This window comes from Nomia melanderi, chromosome 13 (assembly GCF_051020985.1).
Source record: "Nomia melanderi isolate GNS246 chromosome 13, iyNomMela1, whole genome shotgun sequence".
Classification (NCBI taxonomy): domain Eukaryota; kingdom Metazoa; phylum Arthropoda; class Insecta; order Hymenoptera; family Halictidae; genus Nomia; species Nomia melanderi.
Genome location: NC_135011.1, coordinates 9,538,564 through 9,545,073, shown reverse-complemented (window position 1 = coordinate 9,545,073; position 6,510 = coordinate 9,538,564). Strand labels below are relative to the sequence as shown.

Sequence of the window (6,510 nt, the reverse complement as noted above, 5' to 3'; positions counted from 1 at the left end):
AGAGAATGCGTACCCCTACCAGTTTATTGAAACTTCGTCGACGTAGAAATCGGCCTTAGGGCCGACGTTTTTGGGGCAGAAAGCGATTTAGATCTCAAGGAAAGTCATATAATTGTGCAACATGGCAGACCCGCTATGAAAACAACGTTATGATTCAGCTCAGCAAATAAGAGCTGCTTTTTTGTTCATACTTCCATTTGGGAGAGCACGAAATCGCATTTCTATACAAAGAAGGAATGTTTCGCATTTAGATGTATGTATTCTTATGACAACGAGAGATCATGGGTAATAATTTCATTTGCGCTATGGATTTATATAATTCACAGACTCGCAGAGATACATTTTTTACTCGTGTCTCATGAAATTCTGATTCTTTGATACGTCCACTGCTAACGTTGCATATTTGTGACGGCTGCAATCCTATACTTTACATAAAGGAAACGAAATTAATGCTATAAGTATTGTCTAGTTTCAATTTTTCGATGTTTTATTCAGAAGATTTGTTGGATTTAGTAGAATATTGCAACTGAAAAGATCGTCGTTGAAACAGATAGTAGCGAACGTCTTAATAGTCATAGACTTTTAGATTGTAAGTGAATCTAAATGTAAGAATTAGATAATTTTGTCTGGTTTCTTTTCATCTTTCACAGTAAAATCACATGATAAACAAATTTATGTAAGAATTTGGTAGATAGTTTTATTATGCTCTACAAAAGCTTGTCAACCCTCGTTGATATAATGGATAACAGTTTTTAAACCGAAAATACAGATTTTGAATAAAATCATTAGACGTTTCTTAGATTATAAGGAATCAAGGCATTGTCATTATAACAACCGCGTAGTAACCGTCACAGTTCCGTCAAAGTATCAATACAGAACACATGATCGTTAAAATAAAATTTGTTGAATGTAATTTTTAAAAGATTGACAGTTGTAGAATAGCAAAATTCTTCTGTTAATACAATAGTTCAATGAATTTCTGCGGCATGTGCAGACATTGCTCTTTGGCGTCAAGCGGTGCGGTTATCAAACATAACTGTAGATTTTTCAAACACGTTGTATATATCAGTGCTATCAATGTTTACACCGAAAAAGTTAATAAGTAATAAATATTAGATTTACCGGACAGTTCTGTCCGTTAGTGTCATCTCAAGTTTTGAAAGATGAGTCATTCTACAGAAATGGAATCCACAAATTACTATTACATTGGGAAGAGGTCATTAGTAACGATTGAAATTATATTGTTCAGTAAATATTAATAAGTGTATTGAAAATGTACTATTTGTTTTTAATTCGAAAACGGACACAACTTTCCACGATTGATAGTGCACCTGATATATTAAAGTCATGACATTAGATTGCATGATTGAATTGTAACACGAATGTGTACTCACTTTTTGCTAGAATTTACGGAAGTGTCCACCATATTCGCGTATTTTGGGCATCCTGACCTATCAAAATGTTGATCGGTTAAATTTCATATCGTTCCAACGTAATTAATTTACTTACTTAATGCATTCCATCATCTTGTACCTCCAGATGACACGAAAACGACAAAAATATGACATGGGCCATTGACAATGATTACTTTTTGTTTTCTGATCATATACGACGATTTTCACGTAAGTGAAATTTATTATATGAAAAGTAATATTATATATTCCTCCGATTTCATTAATTCTAATTACATTTTCTAATAAAAGTTCTGACTGAAATAAATTTCACTGAGAAGATAATAAGTGCAATATTTATGTCAAGCATTGATAGATTAAAATATACTGCTAATTCTTTTTTACTTGAACTTTTTAAGAATTGTATTTAAAAGAATACACAACATTGTTTGATTATAGTATCTCTTATAGTTTGTATAATTTCTGGTCTTTAATGAACATTCACAGAATGAAATAAAATAAAGATTCATTGGGCTTGTTCATCATTTAGAATTGGTTAAGTAAGTGCTGGTGTGTGCAGTATGTCGGCATGCCGCCAAGACTTTATTTTAGGAAATTAGAAGCTTAGAAGATTGGTGTAGAACAAGACAACTGTTTAAAGAGAATAATATTATATTTTATTTCAAAAAACAGGGACACGTGTTGAAGCATATACGATGATAGCAATATTACTTGACTGCCATTTTGGTTCTCTCGTCACCTCGTTACATCGTGTTCTTAAATGATGTGTTATTGGAAGCTCATTGTAATGCACTCTATAGACAATGATCTTATTAACGTCATAATGCCTGCGAAAGTAAGCCACGCTGAATGTTCACTTTCACCTCTATGTCGATAATTGCTCATTAACCGCGCAATGAGCCCGCATAGTGAAAGTTGAAACTGGTTACAAAACATACCGCTCGCATTTTGGTTTCGTTAATACTTCACTTACGCTTCTTTTAATGGCTCTGACGTTTCCTTCCAACAAAGTTGCACCGGAATCATTGTGTAGAAATACCAGTGTTACCCAAGCTACTAAAAAATAAAAGGGACAAGGACTCTTATAAAAGTTAAAAACTTAATTGTCTTTCGAACAGCTAGCATCAGTATACAAAACGATCATGTGATCCTGAAGTTATCGAACTGATGATTTACATTTTGATAACCAACATTTCGAAAAATTATAATCTACGATTCAATGTAATCTTTTGAGTCGCTTATCTGGTCATTCAATATCAAATTTAACGATTAGAACAGATATTATTTCATGATAAGTTGGGAATAATTAAATATTTGCATATCACAGCACATCCTTTTAATCGGATTTGCTTGGAAACCAACGATACACGCAGAATTTTTCCACTTATACGCAACTTGAATCTATTATATGGTTTTATAAGTATTTTTTAACGGTTAAGTAGAGGAACATCGATCAAACAGTTCATAGTTCAAGGCAGTGCGAAAAAACAAGCCGTAATGTTATTACGATAATGCAATGTTAAACGATTCTATTGATTGCATTTATCAAGTGGTTCTTGTGTTCCCTGAAATGTATCCCTATTATCAATTCATATTAAAGAACTTGATTTTAAAACTTAATCTAAAGCCGATTGCTAATTATAATGGCTTTTTCGTATATTTAGTTTTAATAATATTATTATAATTTTTAAACAATTTGAAAATAGCGTATATGATATATGATCATCTTATGAACTATTATTTATTACGTAAATGGTTATAAATGAAATATACTGGAAATAGGTTGATCCATTAAAATTACATAAGAAATGTAAAATAAATTAAAAGGGTTATCTTTAAGAAGATGCACCGATAATGTCAGTACGACTGATAACGAAGTATAATTGCATCTATAATATCGATCCAGCTCTTTTACTAGTGTATCTGTAAACATTAACAATGTTATTTAACCTTTATAAATGTAATAAACTATGAATATCAAAATAATATCAACTAAATCATTGTTTAATTTATACGAAAATAAATTGTTAATTTCATAGCATTATTTTGATTCATAATAAACTAAAGAGTATAAAAAAATTCCTTAGTAATGTTAGCACATTCAAACTATCTAAATCAAAATTGTGCATTAATAACTGTTCATTGTATTGTTTTCAATTACGTTTTAATTACAAAACCTTTTTATGCAAATAATGCAAATTTATTGTGGTGCCATCTGCAATGAAACGCTCAAGCTATTAACAGAATCACACGGATTTAAGACTTCACCTACCGATGATTAATTGTCGTATTACCATCGACACAAATTTAATCTTAAGTCAGTGCCACCGACGAGAAATAAGATAGATTTCGTGTACGGTAGTTTGGAATACAATAGAACCTCCAATAGCGCGATTAAAAAATGATTGACAATTAACTGTGAGAAGGATACAGATTGTACATAGTATAGTTAATGTGTTACCATAGTGGCTATTATGCCAATTATAATTTAGTTTATAGGAACTGTTTAAAATCATGTCTGGTTTTAACGTTGGACTTTATCCGTTTGAGTACCAGAAGGTTTTAAAAAAACACGGTCGAAGAAAACCGAACAGCGAAATAGTGCTTTTTGAATGGAATGCGAAAAGATCCAAGCAGCGCCATAGCGCTCCTTTTATTTCCTTTCGAGAAAAGCCAAGCAGCGTGACAGCGCTTGTCATAATCTGTATTAATACTATTATAAACATACATTAGTTTATAATAGGTAACAATGAAATACAAAATGTATTACTTGGATTACTTACATAGAAAAAAAGTAGTGTTGCGACGTACATGTGTCTGAAAAGTTGTGCGCGTTTCGCCAGATTGTGAGTGCGCCGTCTGTTGTTCGCCGTATCGTTCAAATGCGCTGGTTTTTTTCGACATGAAATCTAAAGTTCGCGAAAGCGACGCGTGGGACTCAAACGATTATTAACCCTTTGCACTCCGAAGTTTTTCGCTAGAAATATTTCAACATTTTCTTATGCGGTGAAGACGATATTTCGTAAAATCAACTCGACGAGAAATTCACGTGAATTGACGGACAAAGCTATTTTACGTCAATATTTCTTAGATTGATGCATTATATGAAGTATAATATTAAATATCAAACTTTATAGCTTCATTGTAGAAAATCAAGTGGTGACTGAGAGTCACCTACCGAGTGCAAAGGGTTGAAGTGAAGAATTGTTATTGGTAACGCGCATTCAATTTATAAAATTGACAACTCGACCAATGGGTAACGCTACAGTAGTAAATTCGGCGCCATCTAGTAGATACAATGTGGTACTATTTGGCTAGAAGTTTAAGCTTTCTCGCAATAAGTGGCGCCAACAATCCTGGAGAAGGAAAGACAAGGATAGACATATGGGAGAGAAAAGGACAGAGCTAGTTGATTAGGTGGCGTCACCTATTCCAAACAATGTGATACTATTTGGCTAGAAGTTTGAGTGATCTCGCAATATGTGGTGCTATCGATTCTGGATAAGGAAGTGGGATTTTTAAAAATAATTACTTTCATGTGAATGATTAAATAACCATTTTTTTTAGGCTTCTTCTATAAGATGAACATGTAAAATTTTGAGACAGAGAAAACGGAAAATTAATAAAGGAAATCAATTAACGAATAATATATTTGTATCACACGTTTATGATTCGTACAAACGTTGTATGCCATAGGAATTTTTATCTAGGCCTAATTAGTACGATAAAAATGCAATTTACAAATGCAGTTGGCATGTTATATGCAATCTATTTTGTCTCTCGTCGGTACTAAAAGTTTGAATTACCGGTAACGTTGAATGTGAGATTGAAATGGTACGGTGGATCATCAAGCTCGAGTGGCCTATGCAAAAATTCCCATTACATACAGCACTGTGAAGATTTGAATTTTCTGCTCAGTTTTCTTAATCGTTAAGACAAACAACTTAATTTAAAAAACTCCGCAACGATTTATCGTTTCATGGTAGAATCGTTACCTTTACACACAGTAGAAAGTAAACGAGTTTCATCGATGAGTAACCTATCGTCGGTGGTTTTATAAGTATTTCTTTGAGTTGTCTAAAGAATATACCCTAAAAACTCAATAATCACTACACAGTACCCTCCTTACCTTTCTAACATAAAATATAATAAAACTTAACAAATATTTTCTTTTCTTTTTGTCATACTAAAATTTATAACGAAGATTGACAATTTCTGTTTCAATTGTACTTTCGTAAATTAATCCCAAACGACATACTTTCTTCTGATTATTCATTATTTAATTACTATATTCATTATTTACGTAAAAATTCCAAAATGTAGTATAATTTCAATTCTGTTGAGATAAGACTTTAGCACGTTGATTAGCACAAAGATTTAACACGTTGAATGCCGTGGAGATCACCGATAACACCCAACTAAATCAAATTACTATAGTTCACTTAATTAAACGATGATTATTTTAAAATATTTCTATATTATAAATAATGCTGCCTAATGCGGTGACATTCAATTAGATGAATGTGCAGGTATAATAACTCAATTCAATCAAATGGTTTAGTATTATATCTTTCCCATTTCGTGTATTTTGTTCTATGAAACCGTGCGGCGTGTTCAACGTGTTAACACAAAATTTACCGACGTTTATTCTATACTTTATTCTATTGTTCCTAGAGAACTACGTGTTCGTTTATATAAATCGCGAAAATTGTAGCTTAAAAACCAAAGTATTGCAATGTGTATTTGTATAATTGCATGAATCAAAATCGACTTAAACTGTTACTAAAGAATGTTTAAGAAATTATCTGTCAAATTGACGGGTCCCGTAAATCTAGTGTTAAAGAAAGTGACTCTGTTTAATTGTACATTGGCACCGATATTTCCCATGGACATACCTAGAAAGAAACGCACGCGTTCTTGAGGAGAAAAAAAGATTTGCACGCAGTGGTGTTCCCTTCGGTATTCGACTTGCATTCCCCTTTCTTTAACCTCGTTTCCACGCAAAACCCCATTGTTATGCCGCGTATAGGCATACGATGGATAGAATGGCCTATAAATTTCCGAAAAGTTAATTCATTCCCCGTGTGTCGCCACTTCG

General features: G+C 32.6%; 1 protein-coding gene across 1 annotated transcript in view; it reads left to right on the top strand.

Moving 5' to 3' along the window:
* Cad89D (cadherin 89D) overlaps positions 1 to 6,510 on the top strand; it is a 123,686-nt gene that overhangs the window by 4,915 nt on the left and 112,261 nt on the right. The gene's annotated exons all lie outside the window — the stretch shown is intronic.